Raw genomic sequence first — 12,285 nt, forward strand, 5'->3', positions numbered from 1 at the left:
GAACATCCCGGACCCCACTCTGTTCCTGGGATTCTCCCTTCCCACCAGAGCACCTCCAGGTATCGAGCTGTGGAGTTGCAGCCTTTGCACTCCCCTTGTTTACAGTCTTAGTGGAATTTACATACTCTCCTTTCTCCTTTCTCCCTTTTTAGTTTAGTCCCTGTGGGTGTTACCAATTTTCCACGTTCCCTCCAGCTGCTTTTTGGGAGGGGTGCTTTTCCTTTATTCTCCCCCACTCCCCAGTCTCCGTCCTCTCTCTGCCTGCAAAAGCACCTCCCTTCCTGCAGCTTCTTGCGCCCCAAGGTCCCCTCTCCACGCCACGTACTTGTTGAATTATGTGGTTCAGGTTGTGCTGATTGTTGTGTTAATCCTCAATCAGTTTTCTAGGTGTGTAGGATGGTTTAGTGTTGGTCTGGGTGTATTTCATAGACGTGAGACACACAAAAATCTTCCACGTTGTTCTGCCATCTTGTCTCCTCCCCCATTGACTGCCTAATTTTCAATTGAACATTTGAGGATATTATGCCACTCCCTTCTTTCCTGCAGGTTTCTGTGGACACTTCTGCCATAGTCTTTTTAGACAAAGATTAGCAAACTCTTCTGTCTTCATGCTTATAGGGTTTTTTAATCTGTGTATTTTGTGAATTTTACTATGTTATGTCTCAGAGTTGGCCTGCTTTTTTTTTTTAATTTTAGTGGGAGTTCTCTGTGACTCATAGATGTGGACATCTGTTTCCTTCACCATTTAGTGGAAATTTTCCACTCTAATGCACTCAGACAGACTTCTCCCATTTTTTCTCCCTGTCTTCTTCTTCTGGGACTCCTTTGAAAAGAATTTTATTACACTTTATGGAGTTGCTGATTCTCTATGTATACGTTTGTGATGCAATATTTTAATTTTCCTCTTCTTTCCTGCTTCATTTCTCACAAAATTTTAGCTTCCATGTCACTTACTCATTCATCTGCTTCTTTCACCCTTGAGTTCATTATATCGAATCAGGTTCACATCTTGGTCACAGCATTTTAAAAATTTCAGCCTGACTGGGTTTTAGGTCTTTTCCATCTGTAGTCAGCGTATTCTCATGCCTTCTAGGCTTTCTCAAGCACAGCTAGTATCCTTATGATAGTTTTTAAAAGTTCAGTTTCCTTATGGTAGGTATTAAATTGTGTTTGAGGCTTATTATTTATATGTGTTTTAATTATATCCCTGGCAATGTCCTTTTATGGTTTTTTTTCTTTTGGAATGAATTCCTCCATCACTCTGTATGTCCATGTCTCCGCTTTCTTAAGTGTTTTAGGAAAATCCTGTTATGTTTTCTGCTTCTAGAGGAGTGTCTTTTTTGAGAAATGTTTACATACTGTTGACAAGCTGACATTCTGGAAGCATTTCTTGCATGTGCTGTGTGCACTCTACTGTCATGTATTGGCTGCTCTGTCCCTCAGGTCAGTCCTCTGCAGAGTTCTCCTTGCCTCCAGGGGAGAGTTTTTGAACTTTGTCCATAGTGTTGTGAGTTTTAACTAGGTGAGTTTGGTCTCCTTATTAAAAGAGGCTAATTCCTATTTCCCCTAGAGGTGAAGGTATGCCTCACTATATGGTCAGTAGACTTGGTGCCTGTGGGGGTATATGGTGGTCTTTGGAGTGAGGGGTGCAATGGTGGTCTGGGTTCTAGGCACTCTTTCTGTTAAGGAAGCACCTGAGGAAGGAAAGGTAGGTATTGCTTGGTGTCAGTGGCTCAGTATCTACTGGGGGGTGTTGTGCTGCTCACTGAATTCTGTCCATGATAATTGGTGGGAGGAAATATTGGCATCAGCTCCTTCTCTTGTTCCTGCAGTTGGAGTTTCCAGCCACCCCTGTTCAGGAAGCCCTCACAGAGAACAATCTGTACTCATGGGTCCCAGGCTTCCTTCAGAACTCGGCCTTCACCCTGCCTTTGTGCAATCCATTGGCACACCTGTCACCTCAGGGCTCTTATGTTTTATATCAGGAGCTCTAGGTGGGTGTGAGTACACCAAATTGTATGAACTCAATGTGGCAGGGACCCCCTTGATCCTCTGGGACAGTGTCTTGCTGTGATGTGGTTGGAGCTGGTTATCCCAGAAGGGCAGTTGCATGAACACTAGGAGCTTGGAGTTCATGGTGAGGAAGAACAAGAAGGCAGCATTCAGTTAGCTGCTCTCATCAGAGGCTCCTATGCTAATGACCAGGGCAGTACAACCGTGCCTTTCAGCTCTCCTGCCCCATGAGGGGCAATGCCCTGTCTCCCAAATGCACTCTTAGAAGGTAACTGTCTCACCCGATATGACCCAGGGGATCCTCAAACCGCAGCAGTCCCTATGGGCCTCGGGGCTCCTTCTCCACAGGAGCACTGCTACGCCCACCAGGGTCCACCCCAGTGATGGCATGGACTTCTAAATCTTCAGGCTTTGAACTCGACATTTACAGCAGGTTGACTTGTCATGATTACGTTTATGTGTCATCTTGACTGTGTCATGGGTGTCCGGTTCACAACTGTTTCTGTGTATGTCTGTGATGAGTTTCCAGAAGAGATTGGCATTTCCATCCATGGTTTCTTTCTGCCTGGGCATCACCCATTCCATCACAGTTCTGAGTGGAATCCGATGCAGAGGGAGGAAGAATTCCCTCATTTTTACTTCCCATGTGCTTGTTTGAACTGGAACATTGGTCTCCTCCTGCCCTTGTTCTTATAGTTACATAATAGGCTCTGCAGGTTCTGAGACTAGACACTAGTTCAGAATCAGGCGAGAATTATACCACTGGTTTTCCTGGCTCCCCAACTTGTGACAGTAGATCATGGGACTTCTCAACATATTTTGTCATGGAAACCAATGTGCTTTGGGTTCTGTTGCTCGAGGGAATCCTGACTAATACATGGAGATGATTTATCTCTTGTTTAGAGGAATTGAATAAAGCTGTAGCTCATTTAAAATCTGAGTAGCTAGTGCCATGAAGGAAGTGTCACGTTGTTCGATTGGGACAAGGGCTGGGTGAAGATAATGGGGAGCTGTGGGAGCTTGTGGTCCTGGCTGCACAGGGAGTGCATCTGGGACTCATGTAAATGTTCAGCTATTGTGCCTCAGGAAATCTGTAATTCACTCATGTTGAGGGACAGGAGAAAGCAATGCAAACAACTGTGTCTTTGTGCATGGTAGGGTAGTTTTCCTAGGAAAACAATGATCTAATTCACACAGTTAATAGGTAAACACAGAATCCTGTGTCCAGAGAGGCTCCCTGGAGAAACTGCTGTGTGGACAGGAAGCCCCAGACCCTGAGAGGAAACCTGCCTGTAACCTCCATCTTCACCTGCTCCTGGCAACACAAAGCAGAATTGTGCATAGTGTGCGCCCCCTGGTGGTTCTGATCCCCTCCTGCAGGGAGGTTTGTGCCTGGGCTCCCAGCGAGGTCCCCTCACCCTGTCTCTTGCACAGTAAGTAATATGTGGCCTTGTCCTCGGCCCGCAGGTTGTTCATCTGCAGATACAGCGTGTTCTTGGAGTTGTCTCTGGAGATGGGGAATCGGCCCTTCATGGAGTCTGCGTAGTATGTGCTACTTCCATCATCATAAACATATGCGAGCCACTGCAACCCCTTTCCTGGAGCCTGGTGAACCCACCTCATTGCATATCTACTGGAGGTGAAACCAGAGGCTACACAGGTGAGTCTCAGGGACCCCCCAGGCTGCACCAGGTCTTCTCCAGACTCCACCAGCTGCACGTCACACTGGACACCTGCAGACACAAGACATCTTGGTCAGGAATCTGTCCCACATCCACTGTTTCTCACTCATATCCACTCACATACTCTGTGTCTCTCATTCACCATGAATTACCTTTTAAAAGAGCAACCAGCAATACCCAGCCAAGCACAAACTCCATGGTGAGGTGTCTGTTCTGTCCTGATCAGAGAATGGGAACAACTGGGACCCCCGGGGCTGGGGCTCTTCTCCCAGCTGCAGAGTCTGGGATGGGCTGGTTTTATCAGCACAGAGAGGACCCCATTTGCATGTGCTCTGACATATATATCAAGCTCCAGTGTTAGATTTGATTGTTTAAAAGTGAACGACAGGGTTAGGGACGCACTTGTAGTTTAGTTTGTGTAGATGGTGCTGTGACAATATGAATAATGTATTCAGTGAGTACAGGTATATTTGCAGTCCTGTGTGCATTTTTACAGGTCTTTCATCAACATAGATTTTTTTCACTCTACAAGTATTTTACATACTTTTTGAAGTTTAACCCAAAATACTTTATTCTGTGCCATTTTCACTTGTATAATTTTGTTATTTATTTTGCATGTATTTTCATGCTGGTGTGTAGAATCACAGGTGGTTTATTTTTATTTATTTTCTTTGTTCATTTTGCATCCTGCTCTTTTCCTCATTAAAAAAAACTGGTTCTAATATTTTTTGTGGTATCTCTAGGGTTTTGTTATGTTTAAGATCAATGTCACCTGCAAACAAGTAATTTTCCTTCCTCCTTACTGATTTAAATGTCTTTTATTTTTTTTTTATTCCCTATTTTTTTCTGGTTACGTCTTCCAGTTGTAGGAGAAGAAAGCTTTTCCCTTCTGTTCTTCTGGGATTTAGCCAGTGTAAGGATTCAATATACATAAGACATATATGTACAGGAGAGAATCAATTTCATTTTGTAAGTGCATGGCCTTCCTAATGACATGACACCCAGAGAAAGGACAAAGCAGGTGGCACTTGTGTCTTTCAGACAACAAAACTTTGGATTTGGCAAGAGTTAAGTTTGGGATATTATGTTAGTCACCAAGTAAGTAGGTTTGTTTGCACAGCCTTCTTGTCCCTGTATTGTTTATTCTGGTGCTAACGATGGTTCTTCCCTCTTGGTACACGGGAGGGAGATTTATATCCTGCTGTCAAGGGACGATGGAGAGGCTGAGTGTACTTGGACTATTTCTCAAGTGACTTTCACCCAAATAAGCAGTGTGACAAATTGACATAGTTTGAGGTGGCATATGTATTCTTCACGTTATCATGGGGAATACTTATGTTAGGGGTGACCATCATTGCCTGGCTCCTGAGTTGACAGGAAAGCCTTCAGCATTTTACCGTTCAATATGCTGTCAGGTGTGGGGTTTTCATAGTGGCCATGATCATGTGGAGGTAGTTTCCTTCAGTTCCTTTTTAATTGCGTTCTTTTTAAATGATGAACATGTGTTGAATTTTGTCTAATGTTTTGATTCAATCATTCCCTCTGTTAACGGAGGACATCATATTTATGCATCTGTGTATATTGAAGGATCCTTGCATCCCTGGATGAATCACACTGGATTATGTTGTATGATCCTCTTAATGTTCTCTTGAATTCAGTATGCTCAGATTTTGTGAAGGAATTTTGCATGTATGTTCATTTGAGATACTGACCTGTAGTTCCCCTTCTTGTGGTGTCTTTCTTTGGTTTTGGTGTGAAAACAATGCTGTCCTCACAAATTTCATTTAGGAGTGCTGTTTTTTTATCAGTGTTTTGTAATAGTTTGAGAAATATTGGCATTTATTCCTCTTTAAATATTTAGTAGAAGTTTTAATAAAGCCATGGACTCCTATGCATATTTTTTGGAGGGTGAGGTTTTAGATAGAGAAATCTTATTAATTTTTCTTTTGTTCATTTTGTATTTTTCCATGAAACAGTCTTGGTGGACTGCATTATGGCATAACATGTGTAATTTCTCCTGGTGATCTAATTATTGGCATATAAATACCTAAGTTTTTCTTTAATGATCCTTTTCATGTCTTTAGTTCAGTTATGTCTCCTCTTTCAATTCTGATTGCATTTGTTTGAGTCTTCCCTATTTCCACAGGCTACCTATTTGTTTCAAATTTTACATACTTTTCCAAATACAAATTTTTATGTAATTGATTTGTTTTCTGTATTTGTGATAGTCTCTATGTTCTGTCTGCTTTATCTTTTTTTGTTATTTTTATGTTTATCTTTTTATGTCAATAAAAATGCCAATGAGTTTTTTAAGGAACCTGAAAAATATACTATTCATATGAAAGCACACAACACATGGAAGCAGCAAAACAATCATGATGTCGAGAGAACCTGGAGACATCACACTTCTCTCTTTCTAAAGATATTGCAGAGGTACATTAACCACAACAGTGTGCTGCTGGCATCAAATGGGACATTTAGACCAGTAGATCTCATTATGGAGCCCAGAAGTAGACGTTTGCAGATGCAGTCAGCAAATCCTCCACGAGATTTCCAACAATGCACAGTAGGGGGAGGATAGTGTCTCTTAAACATGGTGTTGACTAGGGGCCCCTGTGTGGCTCGGTAAGTTAAGCATCCCACTTCCACTCAGGTCATGATCTCATGATTTGTGGGTTCGAGCCTCACATCAGGCTCCTGCTGACTGCTCAGGGGCTGGATTTTGTTTCTGCCTCTATCTCTGTGCCTCCCTACTCATGATCTGTGTCTCTCCCTCAAAAACAAAGTAAAAATTAAAAAATAGTATTGATATATACATGCAAAATAATAACATTTGGCCATAATCTTTCTTCATACATATACCTCGACACAAAAAAATTCTCAAAATGGATGAAGGATTAGGAAGAACACTTGAACCTAAATGCCTTCAAAGAAAACATGAAAGATAAACATGATGACATTCACTTGAGAATGACTGATTTGATATAAAAGCAAAGTCACAGAGAACAAAGCAGGCAAGGGGGACTACACCATACTAGAAAAGGGGCAAGCAAATATTTGCAGAGCTAGAAGGCAGTCTATGGGAGGGTAGACATTACAGTAAAAAATATTGAAAAGGAGTTAATATCCAAAATGCAGGAGGGACAATAAGGTGTTCTCATTTCCCTGCCATCAGACCACACCTCAAGCTTCCCCCTTTCCCTAATGGAGACCCACGTCCATTCAAAGTGCTCCTCAGAGGATGAGTCTTAAAGACGTGCCCACTAGTGTCTGGGCCTCACATACACAAGAGGATGGATTGCCCCCAGTGCAGAGCCTGTGCTCAGGGGGCCTGAGAAAGGAGCTGCCCCCACCCATCAGTAGCCAGATGCCCTGTCTTGCTGCAGAGGGAGGACCTGACCCTGTGATAGACTCTGTTACAGCAGGATGTCCTTGCTTTACCTCCTCACCATGTAACACCCTGATCTTGTGAGTAAAGAAAGAACAGAGTTTGATTCAGAAGGCAAAGCTACTGATTTGTACAATGTAGGAACCATAAAGTCTTTTGTCATCTATTACCCCCCCCCCCATCTTTTGTCCCTAACCGGGCTGCCGCTCATGCCTCAATTCCTGGTGATGAAGATGCATGACTGGAATGAACATCTTGACTTTCTTGTCAATGCCATTGCACTCTGATTCACAAGATCTCTTTTCATGTATGCTTGGGGAAGGCAACTAAGTTGGGCTTAATATTACTCCAAGTTTTTGAAGCCAACTTACATTCTGTGCCTTCACCCAAGGCTGCACTCTTGTTTAGTATGTCCGTGACTTGTCACTCTATTACCAAAGGAGTCAGAGAGCCCTTGCAGACTTCCCCACCCTCCTAAAGCACCAGCCAGACAGGGCCATACACCCTCCTGTCTTCCTAATGTCCATGGTTGCAAACAGCTACTGCCAACAAGGACTATGTCACAGTGCTTCAAAACTCCCCACAAAGTGTCTTGTCAGTTTTTCTCATCCCTCTCACTGGTACAAAAATGCAGTTGCATAAGCTTCTAAGGAAACCTGGCTACTGCTTCCCATGGACCCCTAACTTCACCACCTTTGCTCTGTCTTTGTGAGCCCCTCACCCCTACCTGTTGCTGCCACAGATTTCGTGGCTTTCAGAGTCATTACCTACTTTAAAGTGTTAATATTAGCTCTGTGCACACCCCAAACTCTCATTTGTCTGAATATCAATAACATGTTTCACGTCTCATTCCATGGAAATGGAGTGGCTGCAGGTATTCTGTGACAACCTGTGCCTCTGGATATGTCCTATAAATTTCTTCCCATGAAAATTAGACCTTGGGCCATCAGGCCCCACTGCATGCTTGCACCCCCACAGCTGCTGTCTGGATACATTTGGATCCCCACTCACCTCTGTATTCCCCTCTGACAAGTTTGTAATTTCCAGGCCCACCACCTACCTACCAGTAGGCCACTGACCAACCCGCCCATCATCTTGTGTCATGTTAACAGTTTAAATCGGGTTATCCCACTCCCCTCCCTAAAAAGGGAGACCAGGGCACCTGGGTGGCTCAGTTTGTGGGCGTCCTACTTCAGCTCAGGTCATGATTTCGCTGGTTGTGAGTTTGAGCCCTGCATTGGGCTCTGTGCTGTCAGCTCAGAGCCTGGAGCCTGCTTCAGATTCTGTGACCCCCTCTATCTCTGCTCCTTCCAACTCACACTCTTTCTCTCAAAAATAAATAAACATTAAAAACATTTAAAAGGGGAGACCCTACTTCATTCCACATGATTGTCCTCAGCTACAGGAATGGTTTCTGGGACACCTGGTGGTCAACCCTGAGTTCTATTAAAAAAAAATTTTTTTTCTTTTACATTTATTTCTTATTGAAAGACAGAGAGACACAGGGCGTGAGCAGGGGGGGGGCGGTTAGAGAGAAGGGGAGACATAGAATCTGAAGTAGGCTCCAGGCTCTGGGCTGTCAGTACAGAGCCCGATGTGAGGCTTGAATTCACAAACTGCGAGATCATGACCTGAGCTGAGGTCCATAGCTTAACCAGATGAGCCACCCAGGTGCCCCACCCTGACTTCTATTTTGTGACAGCTTCTGTATGTGGGGAAACATAGGAACCACTCAGGCCAGTGTCCCTACTAGAAGTACTCCAGGCGTCCTCTCTGCCTGCTGTAAAATCAGTTTAAGCCACTGCGCTCCCAGGTTTTCCCAAGCTTGCACATCTGCAAAGGGAAAGACCGCCACTATTCACAGGCATTCCAGACATGCCCTGGAGTCTCAGGGCTGTTGGCACCCTCTGGAAATCCCACAGGTCCTAACCACCATGAGTACCAGAGGACAGAGGACATTTTTCCAGCAGGCCTATAATTGCTGCCCTATTATACGCAACTGATCTTTCTGCTAAAATTGCTAACCGTCACTCTCCAGCCCAAACCATGGGGAGACTGTCACTGTCTCTCCAGCGACTGGCAGAGCTCACAAGGCTGTCAAATACACAGCCAAGATCAGAGGCCCCTGTCCTTTCCTTCACTTTAGAAGCCTGCCTTTTTCCCTGACTTGGACTATTGTTTATCATGTAAGTTCCTCACAATGGGAAAAGACAGGTGGACAGATAATGATCAGATGGGGTATACATCGGGGTTGAGTGGGCCTCCTGAGGCCCCTTTATTCTCTCCTTTGGTCTTGCACCAACCCCATGAGATGGGATAATTAAGAAACTGAGAGACAGCGGGTTCTTCCCAGGCATCCACTAAACCTCTGACTAAATTATTTCCCAGGGCACTACTTGTAAATCTCTCCAAGTTTTGTATAATATCAGCAGGCCCCAGGGAGTCCCTCTAGCCCCTCCCTGCCCACTGGGGCTCTCCAGATGGATTTGACAAATTGGCTTCCTCTTTGGTTAATGGCCGCATGTTTGGTGGATGGACTGATGCTGTCTGACTGGACATGCCAATGCCACGACTGTGGTGAAGAATGTAACGCCTGAAATGGTTCCTGGATTTGCCATTCCATTATGGATTTAGCCAGACCAAGGAACTCATTTCACACATAGACATACTACGTACTTACAAAGACTTGGGGGTGATAATTAGAATTTCATACACCACATCATCCTTAATCATCACAGAAGAGGAAGATGAGGATATGTGGGTTAGGGGAACAGATATGGAACATGAAAAACTAGACACAAAAGTCCTTCAGGGAAAATCCGCCTGGAAACTGGCCTGGAACATCCAGAATCATTGTCCTTGGCCCTTAATGAGATTGGTAATGCTCCAAATGTAAGGCAGGGACTGACCCCTTTGCAATAGTATTTTAGAAAGGAATCCTTAACCCTTTCTTTACTGATTGAACTTCATGATAACTTATATGACCAAGTTGATGCCGTGCATAGCCATGTCCAAGAACTAACAGGTACACTTTGGTCATATCATCCACAGACAATAAGAACATGGCCTCTGCCACAGACTAGCCTTGCCACCCTTTCTACAGAATATGGGACACTCATCAGGTCTTCAGAGAGCACCCAGAGCCACCTCACTGAGAAGGACCTTATGACGAACTCCTAACTGACTACACTGCCATCAGGATTAGGGATAGATTCTTCTGGATTCACTCAAGTTGCACAAAATAGTTCCAAATTGCCATTGTCAAGACTGTGGATGACCATCCCCATGATGACCATTGGTAAGGATTCCCAGAGCCAATTCCCAGGCTCCGGAAGCACATGGCATCACATAGTAGGTCATGGATCAAAAAACTGCATTTCCACCAGGTTTCATTTTCCGGCTCTTTCCTGTCAGGAAAAAAAAAAAAAACAAAACACCTTTTTAAAATGGAGCCTACCCTTTCCCCCACTATTAAAAGACTGACTAGGGGCGCCTGGGTGGCGCAGTCGGTTAAGCGTCTGACTTCAGCCAGGTCACGATCTCGCGGTCCGTGAGCTCAAGACCCGCATCAGGTTCTGGGCTGATGGCTCAGAGCCTGGAGCCTGTTTCCGATTCTGTGTCTCCCTCTCTCTCCGCCCCTCCCCCCTTCATGCTCTGTCTCTCTCTGTCCCCCCAAAAAATAAATAAACGTTGAAAAAAAATTTAAAAAAAAGACTGACTATATTTCCTGCTCTCCCTCTGAACCTCTATGACTGTCTGTCTTCAGACTGCATCTGCCCCATTCACCTGTGTAGTTATCTCAGCAGGTCAGACACAGACCCCTACACAGGTTTTCCAACTCCTGTGTGCAGTAAATAATCAGTCTGATTGTCAATTGTTTGACATCAGGATAGCAAGTAAGCCCCCAAAGTAGTGTTATTTCCTGCCAATGCAAGCAGGTGAACGCACCATGTGGATGGACAAATGGAAGGGTGTGGTATCCACAACCAGCACGACAATGTCACTCTGCCTTTCCTTCCACTGCATTGATTGGGACCACAACTTTGATGGAAGCTTCAGGATGGTCCTTTGCTCAGGTGAAGTATTGGGAGAGAATATTTCCCTTTGTATGAAGACAGTCATGGTGCTGGGTTCTCTCTCTCAGTGACATAGCAAGGCAACCTGGTGCCAGATGGTCACTAGGTGCTCCAGGTTAACCCCCATGGCACAAACATTTTACAGATCCCAAAATGTTTCATTGGCACTCAGACAACCTGTGTATCAAGTGGCATATCTCAGCCACTTCCAGGTAAAGCTGCCTAAATGCACAAGTCATATGACAGTAGACCGAAAATCTGGAGTAGCTCAGTCAGGTGACAAAACCCACCTTATAGCTGCTGAAGGGCTGAAGGCCTCCCATGTCTCACAAACTTTCAGGAATGCATGATATTTGACCAGTGACAATGACCCTCAATTGCCCAGACCAGTGGGAACTCATGACAGGCTCTACATGAGCTGGTCAGCCTAACATCTTGGCACGTTTGGACTGTTAGGAATTCCCAAGGCAGCAGGATAGAAATGTACAGGTTGAGAGCAGACTGTGGCTGGGACTCCTTGGTCATCGATGCTGAATGGGACATACTGGCTAGCTCAGTATTGACAGAGTCTCCCCTGTGCCCTTTAGATACCCTCAACTGCCTAGACAGTCTTGGGAATGTGAGCCATCTTATGGACAGCTGGGCATTTCCATTTCAGTAGTCAACTGTAAAGCGCCACCTGTTAGGAGGGGGCTTTAATGCCCGTCAAGTGGGCAGACTGAAAGGAGAAATGGTGTGTTTAATGTCCCCCCTCCTTCAGTAAATCTTGAATTATGGGGTGCAATTACTCAGTCATCTATTGCACACAATATTGATGTACATATACTGTGTTAATTGGATGTGTGGGGGGGTGCAATTTGCAGTCCTACAGACTCCTGATATGTAGCTCCCCCCAGGAAAGCCAGGCACTGGGTTTGTTCCCACTGGCCTTGATGGCATGTGAGGGCATCCACACCATTAAGAAGACAATGCAGGGTCAAAGGGCCACCGTTGGTAAAAGAGATTCAGTAAAGATTCTTCCAATAGTGACATCAAAGGGATGTTGAGACCCTTCTACTATCCCTCCCTTTATACCTGGTAAACTAAAGGGCACCACACTTATATTTGGAGGGGTTCCTGGGAAGCA

General features: G+C 44.7%; 1 long non-coding RNA gene across 1 annotated transcript; it reads left to right on the forward strand.

Annotated features, from left to right (window-relative positions):
• LOC123386316 lies at positions 1 to 10,686 on the forward strand. The gene is made up of 3 exons (XR_006600096.1): positions 1 to 59; positions 3,211 to 3,673; positions 10,135 to 10,686. It is a non-coding gene; the product is annotated as an uncharacterized LOC123386316 (long non-coding RNA).
• The last annotated feature ends 1,599 nt before the right edge of the window (positions 10,687 to 12,285 follow it).

Source organism: Felis catus, chromosome B3, assembly GCF_018350175.1.
Source record: "Felis catus isolate Fca126 chromosome B3, F.catus_Fca126_mat1.0, whole genome shotgun sequence".
Lineage (NCBI taxonomy): Eukaryota > Metazoa > Chordata > Mammalia > Carnivora > Felidae > Felis > Felis catus.